The sequence below is a fragment of the Sarcophilus harrisii genome, chromosome 2, assembly GCF_902635505.1.
Source record: "Sarcophilus harrisii chromosome 2, mSarHar1.11, whole genome shotgun sequence".
Classification (NCBI taxonomy): domain Eukaryota; kingdom Metazoa; phylum Chordata; class Mammalia; order Dasyuromorphia; family Dasyuridae; genus Sarcophilus; species Sarcophilus harrisii.
This window is the reverse complement of record NC_045427.1, coordinates 190,902,745-190,917,528: the sequence shown is the minus strand read 5'-3', so window position 1 is coordinate 190,917,528 and position 14,784 is coordinate 190,902,745.

Here is a 14,784-nt window from a genome sequence, read left to right as displayed (position 1 = left end):
AAACAGCTTCAGATCTATGTTTCTATAGTCTTACCTTTAAGAGTTTCATTCTCCTCAGTTGTAAAATTACAATTAAGAGCTAAACTTTGTAAGGTATGTGTTTCATTCTCTGGATTCTATCATAGTAATGATCACATTTCAACTTTGTATATGTACAATGTGAAAAAGTTAAAAAGATGATTTTCTGAAAAAGCAGATTTTCATAACAAGAGAAAATAAACCATTGGCTAAAATATCACTTTTTAAAACTGAACTCAACACTTAGGACTCTAAATCAAGCAAATCATTTTGTATGTAGGACTTTAGATATCAGAGAATTCAACTGCCTCAATTTTAGGTAAAGAAATTGAGACACAGAGTTTATGTCACTTACTGCAAGTTGCTAGGGTAACCTCAACACGATTAGGACAGAATTAGAAGAGATCTCAGAAACCATCTACTTCAAATTGTGCTTTGTACCTGAATAATGATCTCCTCTACAGTATTCGATGAACTTTGATGATGGGGACCTCATATCTTGAGATCTGAATCCAAGTCTCCTGATTTTGATTTCTTGTCCTTTCCAGTGCACCCTACTGATAATTCCCTGTGTGTGTCTCTGTGTGTTTATATATGTGCATTTTTTAAAACAAAGACATAAAACAAAATCAAACAGAATCATTTTATAAATGTTTCCATTTTGAATGAGTAAGTTAGGTTATATACATAATTTCATCTCAATAGGACTAAAGGTCAAATTTTATTAGGATTGTTAATATTAATAAAATATTCCTCACAAAGAAGTGTAATCTCTAATACAGAGACAAGTGGTGCTTGAAAGTAGAAAGATCAAGAAAATGTCAACTCACTAATCAGCAATTATGGCTGTCCTATTCCCAGGTTTTTTGATGAATCACACTGGCTATCAAATCTCCAAAAGAATTGAAAGAAATGCCTGTGTTCATCTCTGAATGCAATGCTCTCTGAAAAACAGAAATATGTGTATTTCTTTAAGAAGAAAAATTCCCAGAAGGAAAAATTTGACATCATATTAGTGAAATATAAAACTATGCCATTCTCTGATTTTTCGCCTTTTAGTTGTAATGCCACCATTGTAAATAGTCTAGACTCTTCTAAATGATTGCTGAGATCTCATAATAAAACAGTATGCAATCCATGAATTTACATTGACTCACAATTCGAATGGTTAGCCATGCATGTGAAGCTTACCTGAAATAACTTAGTTCTTTAATTTAAAAAAAAAAAAAGAAAGAAATCACAAAGCTCGGAAACAAAGGAAATGGGTGACGTTCAATATCTTAACAAGGCAACCTCAAAGTGTTCAACAGAGATTCTCATTTAGTTCAGCTCAGGCTATAGTAGTGAATATATAGAAGGAACATATTTATTTATCTTCGCATAGTATAATTGATCAATTTAATTCAAAAGTTAAATGAAAAACTGCCATTGACTAAAGCTTTTCCTTGTGAGAACCCCCATTGGTTTTGTTCTATCTATGTATATGTATATATGTTCTTTATATGTACTTTCTATGTAAGTCTAGTATTAAAACTAGACTTAACAATAACAGATGGAATTTGATCAATCTAAACTGGAAGAAAATTCTGGTGTTTAGAAATGTGAATTGAAAATGTACTGGCTTCAGAGCTTCATATCTATGGTCTGTGATCAGGTAGGAGCCCATGATCTCAATTGCCATGACAACCTCGTTTCTTATGCATTATCTTGAAGCAACCAGAATTCAGACCCTAATAAAATTTGTAAGAAACCATCACCTTATATTAACCCAGAAATGAATTGTGAGCTAGTATAGAAATAAGTTCTCTATTTAATATTTGAATTCCTGGCATGTTTTAGGCTTTGTATGGACTGAAAATATGACACTCTTTGCCCTCTAGTAGGTTGTTTTTTAAATATTAGGTTGTTTTCAGTCAGAAAATAAAGGCTTCCACTTTTTATTTCCCATTGCTGTGAATAGTGTGTGTATATGTTTGTGTGTGTGTATGTGTGTATGCATAAAAGCAAGGTATTTCAATGGAATTAGTAATGTATACATTATTTACAATAAAATTATCATGTTAGAATATTATAACATCCAAGAAAGTGAAATATAACATCAAGGAAGCAAATGCTTATCATTAACTCCTTTTCATTGTTCAAAAACAGCATAGTACAAAACACCTATGTGTTAAATTTCTTTTGGTGAAAGATTAGTCTAAGGTAATTTAGAATAATTCCTTGCCTTTACCTATATTGATGACTTTATAGTGAGAGAAAATATGGCATATTAGAAAAAATAAAGAAATCAGAATTTTAGTTTCAGTCCTGGCTCACTTGTGAGATTCTTGACAACAAAAGTGCAACTACCATGAGCAATTAGGGCTTTGCATCAAAGTATTGACACAGTATTTTTCATGAAAGCAGAGTGGAGGCCCAGTATAGGGAAGACTATCAACCTTCCCATAGAATGTTGGGGCAGTAAGAAATCATGCTATAAGGACCTGCCTTATTGTTACACTAATATCTCAATGGGATTCCTGGACCCAATTCCATTCCCTGCATAATGGTTCCTGAGGTAGCTCCTCAGACAGGATAGTTACAATTTTATGTACAAACATCTTGTGCATAACAGAAAGGGATCTAAACTTTGAGCCAAATCCTGCCATTTGCAAACCACAGACAAATTATTTCCTTTCTCTGAAGTTCATTTTCCTCATTTTAAAAAGGGGCATAGCTTATTAGGACTGGAATGAGCTTCAAAATTCATATAGTCTAACTTCCACATTTTACACACAAGCATGCTAAGGCTCAGAGAGGACGACTTGCTGAATTTGCTGAACTTATCCTTCATCCCCTCTCTATCTTTCAACTCTTATCTATTCTATATGTACTTTGTTCACTTATTTTGGTACATGGGTACATGTTGTCTCCTCATTTGAATGTAAGGTCTTTTTTGTTTTTTCTTTGCATCCCTAGAACCTACATAATGGGTACAAATCTTTACTAATTTACATGTGTTAAAGTCAATTCATACTAGCCCTCAATAATTAAGTTATAAGTGTGAATGCTCATTGCACATTAAATTGATAAACACTACAAATCAGGGTTTGATATGTTGCTTTGTTGATTGTCTGCACTTCAGAAAATAATACCAAAATACTAATTATGGAAATTAAAATGTTTTGTGTGCATTTCTTTGAGATTTTATTATTAAACATTCATGAGCATACTTGGGGATGAACCTCATACCCACAATTATGGAGATAAATTGAAGAAAGAGCAGGTGAAGTTGGGAGAAACCCAGAAAATTTGATCTGACCTACTGTCCATAATGAAACTGGAGAGAAGCTGAGGAGTGAAAAAGTAATGGCTAGCCAAATATGAAGATCCCTTGTTTGATTCAAACCTTTTCTTTTCTGAAACCATAGAAGTAGACTATTTTAAACTGAGCACCAGAATAGTTTTTTGAGGTCCTTAGATTTGACTTACAGGCTGAACCACATAAGACTGTTGCTTTAGGAAGGAGATTAAGGCACCCACTCACATTTACTCCTGTGACAAGATTACTTTTATTGCTTTGCTTTTCCCATGGTTATGATTAAAAATGGAATGCAGTTGTGCCATGTTTTTGTGAGTAAATTTTACTGCAATGCAGATGGATTATAAAAGGGGTAAACTTTTTACATCTTTGCCAAGAGTCTGATTGGATATGTTCACATATACTTAAATTTTTAGAATAAGGAGATTTGATTTTCCATCCATGAAAGAGGTAAAACTGGGGAAGAGAGATAGCTAGCTCTCTGAGAACTAAAGAGAGCTTGGTATTGCTCCAGCATACCTTTTACTGTAAAAATAAAAAAAAATGTTTACTCAAAACATTTGAGATTAAGGGTGTAGCAGACTAATAGTACTTGGTCTTTCTACCCTGAAAGGGTAAGGTCACTAATCACTAGTAACATCTATAGAAAACTATAAATAAAAACTGAGGCTTGGTCTGGGAGTAGTTTGTTCAAAATCATAGTGTGTCAGATTATGTAATACTGAAGGTCGATTTCTTTAAAACACAAAAAATAGTGATGAAGTCCTTCAGTTAGGTTCATAGGAACAATATTTGATTTGAGGTAAAATAATCTATATTTGTTTGAATCAGTGTACTGACATAGATGTGCCTCTATGACTCTAGGCAAGTCATTTCTTGTCACTGGGCCTGAGGTTTCTCATCTATAAAATAAGAAAATTAGACTCTTACCCAACATCTCCTCCAAATCCAGATCTCATCATAAATCACCATATAAAGAGAGCAGAAGGGTAATTGGATTTGAAGTCAAAGAAGATATATTTAGATCTAGACTATGCTGTTTAACATTGAGTTAGTTCCTTCATCTTTCTGGGTCTCAAGAGGTTTCTTCATTCTTAAATTTGGAGAATTAGGGTTAGAATGCAATAGAAATTTCTTTTAATTCTAAATATATGAGCTGATGACATTGACAAGCATGAGCATAGTCCTTTAAAGTTTACAAAACACTTGACACATTTTCTCATTTGATCTCACCTGTGAGGTAGATGCTATTATTCTCACTTTATAGATGGAGAAACTGAGTTTGGGAGAGATTAAATGATTTTCCTAGGCTCACAACAAATATGTTACTAGGTGAACTCCTTTGCTACAAGCCACAAAGCTAGTAAGTGTCTGGGGCACTGTTTGGTCTCAGGTTTCCTGACTTCAAGTTCAACATTCTATCTACTGTATCCACCTAGTTCCCTAAGAAGGAATCCATTCTAATTGCATATAATTCAGTCTTCTCAATTTAATTTGCAAAGGTCAGATAAATAAAATGGAGATAGGATAGTGGATAATAGTCTTAATAACACTACAAATAAATAATAGCTAATAGTTATTTGTGCTTTCTAGGTGCCAGGCACTATGCTAAATGCTTTACAATTATTATTTCATTTAATCTTCATAATAACTGTGGGAGGTAAGTGCTATTATTATCTTCATTTTACAGATGAGGAAACTGAAGCAAATAGATGTTAGATGAATTGCTCAGGGTCACATAGTAAGTGTCTGAGTCTAGATTTGAAGGTCTTCTTGACTCAAGACTTGGGGCTCTAAGCAATGTATCACCTAAAAGAGGGATAGAAGTCATGGGTTGATATCTGTCATTACTTTATTATTTGATTCTAACAAATCTCTTTCCCAATTTGGGCTTTCATTTTCTCATCTATTAAATTAAGGAGCTGGATGTTCTTCTAATTATAAGTAGAAATGTTATGCTAGTTTTTTCAGATAAATATCTGTCAAATTGAAATTCCTTCATTGGTGTCCTTAGGTGCTTGGAAGTGATACTGGATTCTTAAAGCTCATGATCATAGAATGCAAGTTCTGACATGGCTTTAAATAATGAAAAGTCTTCCATCAGTGACTGCATGATGCACTTTGTGTTTGTCATCCAATGTCCAATCTCACTAATTTCACAGGGACTCATTATCAGATGTCTTAGCTATGAGAGGAAGAAGGAGATTTTGGTTCTTTTTTATTGTTTGGTTTTAAGCAAAGCTATTTAAAAGATTACCTATCAAGTAGTACAGGACCATAGTACAGGGGAGTGAAATGAATAATCATATGTTGATTTTTGTTGGAGTAGAAATACATTCTTAATGATTTTACTTTGGAATTTTATCAATAAAATCTTTTGGAATTTGGATATGAGTAATTTTTGTAATGAAAAGCAGCATAGTATAGTGGAGAAAGAGCTTGATCAAATCAGAGAACTTGATTTGCACTCATCTTCTGTGCCCACTGAAAAATCACTTAATTTCATTAGGCCTCAGTTTTCTCATTTTTAAGAAGAGGAAACTAGATGAGATAAGCCCCTTTTAACCCTAGCCATATTATTCTCTGAATTCTAGCTTACATAGTGGACATCCATAGAATCATAACTCCCCAAATGGAAGGGATCTCAGAAGCCATCCTATTCAACTCCCTCATTTTGCAGATGAAGAAATTGGGTCTTAGGAAGGCTAAGTTACTTGCTCATGGGTCTGCAACTGTAGATACTGCATGTAGCCTAGAAAGAATTTAGAATTTACCATAAAAATGTGAAATACAATAATAAATTGGATTTGGTATATTTTAATCTCAAAAAAAAATGTTGTTGCTGGTCATTTGCTTTTGACTTTTCATAGTCCCATTTGGGGTTTTCTTGGTAATGACACTGGAATAGTGTTCTCCAGTTCATTTTTTACAGATGAGAAAACTGAGGCAAACCTGGTTAAGTGAATTGCACAGTCATTCAGATAATAAATGTCTAAAGTCATATTTGAACTCACAAAGATGTCTTCCTGACTCCAAACCAAGCATTCTCTCCAGTGTGCCACCTATCTGACCTGCCCTACTTAATAAAGTAGAGATTGTGAAATGTTCATTTATCTTTGTCTAATAAATAAGAGGATTTCAGTAAGTCAGGGAACTTGATGTGATATAAGCCAGGCATGGATTTAAATTTTTGAGGTACTCAGAAAAACCTGATTTTTATCACATTGCTACCAACAGTTTCTTTTTATAAAAACCATCTAAGATGAGCATCCTTTGATGATGAATTTCTGATAAATTTTTTAATAAGCAAGTTGGCATTTTCATATAAGAGCTGCATGGAATAATAGCAAGATAGGGTCTGAAATAATTATTTTCAGTGTATGCATTTCATAAGTGTGGTTCGTATTGTAAGTGAATTTTCATTTAGTTATTAGCTCTCTAGGAAGAAGGCCTTTCTTGTTATAGAAATTTTAATATGCATTTAATATAGTTAAGCTCTCACAGGCAAATACTGTACCTTTCTGTCTTGGATGCTCTATGAGATTGTATACACTATGAGTTAACAAGTATTAATAAGAATACTTTCTGGAAAGATCACAGGTCTTACCTCTGATTGCTCTGGCAAATGGAAACCAAAGGCCTTGAAGATAAAAACAAAACAAAAAAACAACAAAAAATGTGTTGCATCATGGTCTAGTGGGGAATAGTACTGGACTCAAAATGAGTAGATTTGGGGTAGAAGCTTGCCTCAGATACTAGCTGGGTGACCATGGGTAAAATCATTTTTTTAGCACATCAATTTTCTCATATGTAAAATAAGGTAATATTACATACATTCAGAGAAGGAACCATAGAACAGTAGAAATAGCTCTGATTCTGGAGTCAGAAATCTTGAGCCAAACTCCTTTCCCTTAATTTCTGTGTAATTTTGTGATTAGAGCCATCTATACCGAGAGAGAGAGAGAGATAGAGAGAGATCTATGGGAACTGAGTATAGATTACAGCATAATATTTTTACTTCTTTTGTAGTTGTTTGTTTAATTTTATTTTCTTTCTCATTTTTTCCTCTTTGATCTGATTTTTTTTGTGCAGCAAGATAATTGTATAAATATGTAGGCCTATATTGAATTTACATATTTTTTTTACCATGTTTAGCATATATTGAATTACTTGCCATCTAAGGGAGGGGGTGAGGGAAAGGCAGGGGAAATTGGAACACAAGGTTTTGCAAGGAACAGTGGTGAAAAATTATCCTTGCATATATTAAAAAGCTACAATTAAAAAAAAGAAAAACCTGGAAAGACTTATATGAACCAATGCTGAAAAGTGAGCAGAGCCAGGAGAACATTATACACAGTATCAAGAAGATTATGTGATGATCAACTATGACAGACTTAACTCTTCTCAGCAGTACAGTCATCCAGGACAATTCTAATAGACTTGGAAGGGAAAATGCCATCCACATCCAGAGAAAGAACTATGAAGATTGAATACAGATTAAAGAGTACGATTTTCACTTTTTTGTTGTTTCTTCTTTCTTATTATTTTCTTTTTTTGTTCTGATTTTTCTTTCACAACATAACAAATATGGAAATACATTTAAAATGCTTGTACATGCATAATCTATATCAAATTGGTTGCTATCTTGGGGAGGGAAGAGAAAAATTGAAACTCAAAATCTTACAAAAATGAATGTTAAAAAGCATGTTTACATGTAATTGGAAAATAATAAAATATCATTAAGTGAAAAAGAATTTCTGTGAAATCTTGGCCATCACTTAATATTCTTCAAGTCTTTGAGTTTCTTCTTCCTGAAATGTACAATGAGAAAGCTGCACCAAATTATCACAATGATCTTTTCCAGTTCTAGATTCTGTGCTACCCATCTATTATAAATGAAGAAATAAAAGCACAAATGATTTCCTTAGTGTCACACATATTGAGAAGAATAAGGCTAAGATTTCAGTCAGCTCCAAATTTAGTATTCTCTTTTATGCCATACTTAACCAAAAAGATTTTCTCCCTCTCTAGCAGTGTTGACACTAGATTGGAGAAATGTACTAACATGTAAATTATAATGGTACTAATTGGGACTTACTATTTGTTGAAAGATGGTGAAAACAGGTAAACTTGTTACATGAAACAAAATGGATAAGCTTTAAACCTTGAGTGAGTGATGTTCTTTCAAATATCAACTGGATTACTTTCTGCTCTTTAGTAGAAGAGACTGAAGATCATAACAGGCAATTATGTTAAGGAAAATCAATGCCAATATCTATGCTTCAATTATCCCTTTATACCATGAGTGCCTAGCTTGTAAGTAATTTCAAGATACTTTCCATTATTTCATTAAAAGTAAGCAGAATGACCAGTCCATGAATAAATGAACTATGAAAGCATGTGATTAAAAAAAAAAACAGAGCTGAAAAATCCAGTTGTTAGCTTAAGGTCATTATGTGGTATTCAGTAGTTTTAGGTTGATCATACTTTTCAGGCTTACAAGTAACAGATTTAATTTAGAAGCCTGCAAATTAATAAAAATGGCAAAGTCACCTTACTCCTCCATGTGCTCACCTGTGAGACTTTGTCATTTTGATTTTTTATCGGACAAAGATGAGCTCTTCTACTAACTGATATCATAATCATTCCATGACTTTTCATTCTTTGTTTTTCTTACTGGAGTCTTTTCATAAATTCTATGTGGAGAATCTACCCATCTGCTTGGAATTTTCCTTCTATTTCTTTGTGGGTTCTTTGGATTCTATTAGATCAGGGCACTTGGTCTATTTCTTTTGTAATATGATTTATGTGGCCTTTTGACTTCCTTTTTATGTATTAATTTTACATCATAGAGAAGTCATTGGTGCTAGTATGTTATAGTCCATCATGAATATCTGAATTGGCTTTTGGACTGATTGTGATTTATATCTTCTCAGTTTGTGTTATTCTATGATTTGTAATCAAATAGCATCACTAGTAAATGAAAGTAACAGTTGACCCAATATACATTCTAGAAAGGATATGTACTTATACAAATCACTTAATGTCCCTGGGCTTCAGCTTCTTTATCTGTAAAATGAGAGGATTGGACTAGATGGTCTGTGAGGTCCCTTCTATGTCTAGATATTTACTTCTGGAAGCCTATTATCCTTTGTATAACTGTATGTGATCTACTGATCTAGTAAATACCAACTGTTTCTGTTATGGTCAGAAACCCAGAAGCTCTTCCCCAACTAGTGTGATTTTTTTTTTTTTTGAGTAGAAAAACTAGGTTATTTTTTTGCCATATCTCTCAACATTCCTTAAATCATCAAATGTGGGTTGCTTCAGACAAACTGAGACCTGGTAAAGACTTTAATTTAAAAATGCCAAGGTCTCCAATGCATCTGGAGTCCTCTCTAGTCATTCTGTCTTTTATCTTTCCATTGTACTCAAATAACACTGGAGGAGAGATTGAGACTGATGACACTGCACAGCCCTATCTCACTTGAATTCAAATTACTTTCAGATTAAGTGAATCAGAATCAAGATATCATTGGTATGTCTCAAGAATGAAGGACAAATAAAAACTACAACAATATCTTCCTTCCTTCCTCCCTCCCTCCCTCCTTCTCTCCTCCCTCCCTCCCTCCCTCCCTCCCTCCTTCCTTCCTTCCTTCCTTCCTTCCTTCCTTCCTTCCTTCCTTCCTTCCTTCCTTCCTTCCTTCCTTCCTTCCTTCCTTCCTTCCTTCTTTCCTTCCTTCCTTCCTTCCTTCCTTCCTTCCTTCCTTCCTTCCTTCCTTCCTTCTTTCCTTCCTTCCTTCCTTCCTTCCTTCCTTCCTTCCTTCCTTCCTTCCTTCCTTCCTTCCTTCCTTCCTTCCTTCCTTCTTTTCTTCCTATAAAGCTTCATTCTATCTATCATCTATCTATCTATCTATCTATCTATTTCCATATCTCTCTCTGTTCTGAGTTTGATCAGACTGAAGTTAATTTTCTGATATTTTAAATTTTAATATTGTAACAAAGCAAGACATTTCTATATCATTCAACGGCTAACAAAAAGAAATTTACTTAGCAATATCAGGAGAAGTATATTCAACAGGGATAGGCATTTAGGACATCTCCCCTTGTTTCAGTTGAATGAAGCTCCCTTACTTGAATTGCATATTGTGATCCATTTGTCAAGTATCAGAGAAGGTAACTGGCTCCTTTTTTCACCAAAATGGCATTTTTGTCAAATGAAATCATAATCACTCCTTGGCTTTGGGAGAAAACCTTAAGGTATTGATCCTATCACAATATCAATCAATCTCTGGGCAAAAGGTTTACAAATACAGAAAAGAAGTGGCTCAGCTGTTCTCAAGGAACTTACATTCTGTTAAAGGAACCAATAGTCATACAAATAAGTAAATGCAGACCATTTATGAAAAAAAAAAGCAAGGTAAATTTTGCTGAGATCACTATTAGCTGGAGAGATGAGAAAAGGTTTAGTCTAGAACAGAGGTCTAGAGACCAGTTTCCAAAACTTTAGTTAGGAAATGTTTAACAAAATAAATAAAGGTGCAATAGAGTTGAAAAAAAAAAACAGAATGATCCTTACTCCTAAGAAAATTTTATAGGGGAGACAGTATGTACATATAAAAATTAACATATAGAACAGATCCAACCATTCTGGAAAGCAATTTGGAAGTATGCTCAAAAAGTTATCAAACTGTGCATATTCTTTGACCCAGCAGTTTTTCTACTGGGCTTATATCCCAAAGAGATCTTAAAGTAGAGAAAGGGACCCACATCTGTACCCCTTTTTGTAATGGCAAGAACCTGGAAATTGAATGAATGCCCATCAATTGGAGAATGGCTGAATAAATTATGGTATATAAATGTTATGGAATATTATTTTTCTTTTAAGAAACAACCAGCAGGATGACTTCAGAGAGGCTTGGAGAGACTTACATGAACTAATACTAAATGAAATGAGCAGAACCAGGAGATCATTATACACAGCAACAAGAAGATTATACAATGATCAGTTCTGATGGACATATCTCTCTTCAGCAAGAGATCAGTCAAACCAAGTCCAATTGTTCAGTGTTGAAGAGAGCCATTTACACCCAAAGAGAGGACTGTGGGAGCTGAGTGTGGACCACAACTAGCATTTTCACTCTTTCTGTTGTTGTTTGCTCGCATTTTGTTTTCTTTCCCAGTTTTTTCCTTCTTGATCTGATTTTTCTTGTGCAGCAAGATAACTGTATAAATATATAAACATATATTGGATTTAACATATTTTAATATATTTAATATGTATTGGACCACTCTAGGTGAGAGAGTGGTTCGAAGGAGGGGATTATTTGGAACGGAAGCTTTGCAAGGGTCAGTGTTGACAAATTATCCATGCATATCTTTTGTAAATAAAAAATTCACATATAATGAATACAAGTACTTGATAGCTTGATAGAGAGGGAGGAATCTAGGTGGAAGTGGGTGGAATAGATTCAGGAAAGGCATCTTTGTAGAAGGTCCAACTTGAGCTGTTTCTGGAAGAAAATGAAGAATTTTAAGCCAAAGGAAAGGAAGGAGTACATTGCAGGTTCTGGGAGATGACAACCACTGCAAAGACTTGGAAATGGGAAATGGAGTGGTGGGTATGAGGAACAGAAAGGTCAGTTTGGTTGGACCATAGGATTTGAAAAAGGAAATAATATATAAAATGACTCAAAAAAAATAAGAATAGTGCTAGATTATTAAGAGCTTTAAATAGAGTCTGTTATGTTATCAAAGAGGCAATAAGGAGCTACTAGATTTTTACCGGAGTAACATGGTAATATCAGTGTTTAACTTCAATCTATTAATCAATTTAATAAAAAGGTATTTTGAATGTACAGTAAAAAGGAAGCAAACAAGCATTTATTAAGTGCCTAATCTGTTCCAAGAGCAAATAAATAGTGCTGTGGATAGAACACTGGGCCTGAAGTCAGAAAGACTTATTTTCTTGAGTTTAAATCTGTCTTTCAAACACTTATTAATTGGGTGACCCATGGCAAATCACTTAACCCAGTTTGCCATCAGTTTGCCTAAAATGTAGAGAAGAAAATGACAAAGTACTCCAGTACCTTTGCCAAGAAATTTCCAAGTGCAGTCACGATTAGTTCATGACTGAACAATAATACTCTGTGATATGTTCGGTGACAATCATATTGTAGGTAGGGGATATGACTATTCCCATTTTACATTTTCTCAATTTACATTGAGTAAAGGAAAAACAAAAAAACGGAGGTCGAGTTATTTGCCATAATCATACAGCTAGTAAATATCAGAAGCTAGATTTGTACTCAGGCCTTCTTGATTCCAGTCCCAGAACTCTATCCACTGTACACCTAGTTGCTTCTGGATATATATAGTAGCATAAAAAAATAAGTCTTTCCCATTATACTCTCTGTGTTCTAGTCAAACTGGACTTTTAGTTATTACTCAGCTTCAAATTGTCTTTATGCAATTAATTGGATCATTATGCCTAGAATATATTTTCTTTTTTGCTCTACTTTTTTTTTTTTTCCTTAAGAATCCTTGCTTACACATACTTTAACATGCTTAACATATGTGAGACTGCCTGCCATCTACGGAATGGGGTGGAAGAAGGGAAGGGAAAAGTTGGAACAGAAGTGAGTGCAAGGGATAATGTTGCAAAAATTACCCATGCATATGTTCGGTCAATAAAAAGCTATAATAATAATAATAAGAGAATCCTTACTTACCTTCAAGGTTTAGCAAAAGTATCACTTCCTCCATGGTCTTCTCTGGTCTTCTCAACTGAAATAGATCTCTTTTCAAATTATCCATTGCCTGGATCTTTTGGCTGCCTCCATTACTTTTGCTTTTGTATTTTATTTTTCTATGTACTTGTTGTATCTTTCCTACTCTCAATAAGAATATAAGATCCTTGAAGGTTGAGGATTTTTTTATACACAATGCCAAGTGGTATCATTGATAGAAAGTAATAGGTTTAGTGGCTATCCATCTCCTAATTAAATGTTGAAGGAATTGAATAGAAAGAAGTGATTTGATGAATCATGGAATTTACCATATAGTATTATTTTCCTGCTTATCCAAGCATAACAAAAATTGTTGGACTGCTAGCTTTAAAATGATTCTAAAGGATAATCTTGACCAACCTCTCATAAAAGTGAGATCCCAAAAAGAGACTTGAATTGCCAAAAATCACTTGTTTCTCTGTCACCTGACAACCATGTTGCTCATTTCACTAAATAACACTACAGATTCCTTTATTTTCTTAAGTAACTTTATGGTATTATTTAGGGACATGGCTTGGCCCTTTCTATGGCTTTCTGCCTCTTGACTTGAGGGATACTTTATGGAGAGTGGGGTATAGTTGCCCAGCTGTCTTCTTAAAAGACTGGATGAAATCAATATTACTTCAAAGATAATCCACAGTTAGCAGCATCTGAAAGACCTTTCCTTTCTCACACCGACTTTGCCCCACCCATATCTGAATTATTGAAATCCTTTGCTCCTTTGTTATTCCCATCTCCCATCTCCATGCCTTTGTACCAAGTGTGTTTGATACAAAATTTTTTTCCCTCTAGTCTCACAGAATCTCTCAATGCTTTTAAGCTTCAGCTCAAGCATTACATTGTATATGAAGCTTTTCCTTATTCTCTAAGTGTTTATGGCCTCCCCCGAATATATAAAAATATAGGCACATATTTATTTATCCACACATAAAACATATATGTTTATATTTACATTCAAATGTACATACATATATGCACATGGACATATGAATATATTATATTTGTATCTATACTTTACATATTTATCTGCTATCTCACCAGTAGAATTAAAAGCAGGCATTATTTCTTTTTCTGCTTCTATCCCTAGCGCCTATGATAGTGCCTGACACACTTTCAGTTCTTAATAAATGCTTGTTGGTTGATTGATTTATTGCTTTGGGTTTTCTATTGGATATCCTCTATGTCTGTAGCAAATACTTTTGGTCAGAATTTATTCTCTCTATTCTTCCTCCCCGGATACAGAAGATCTTTGAATATATGTACAGTATCTTAGTAAGCGGTACTTTTTACAGAATCTGATGGTTCTGGCAAATTCAGGAAAGACACATTATTGGAGGTGAGCCTTTTAGGCTGTGTTTGCTCAACTGAATTAAATGTAATTTTGTAATCAATAAACTACCAGAACCTTGTACTCAGTATGGTGCTTAATAAATGTTTATTGACCGATGGACAGACTATATCTTTTCTTCTATTGTGTGATTGTGATAATGTAGTTGGCTGAAAGAAATTGCTTTTGAAAGCCTGCCTGTTTCCTTCTCATCTATAAGGAATATTGCATGATTATTCTTTGATGCTTTCTTTGAATTGAGTGCAAGCAGAGGTGTGAGCTGGATTTGGAGGACAGAGCATGATTTCATCAGATTGAGTACCTACTTGGATAGTAACCCTTTAATCATT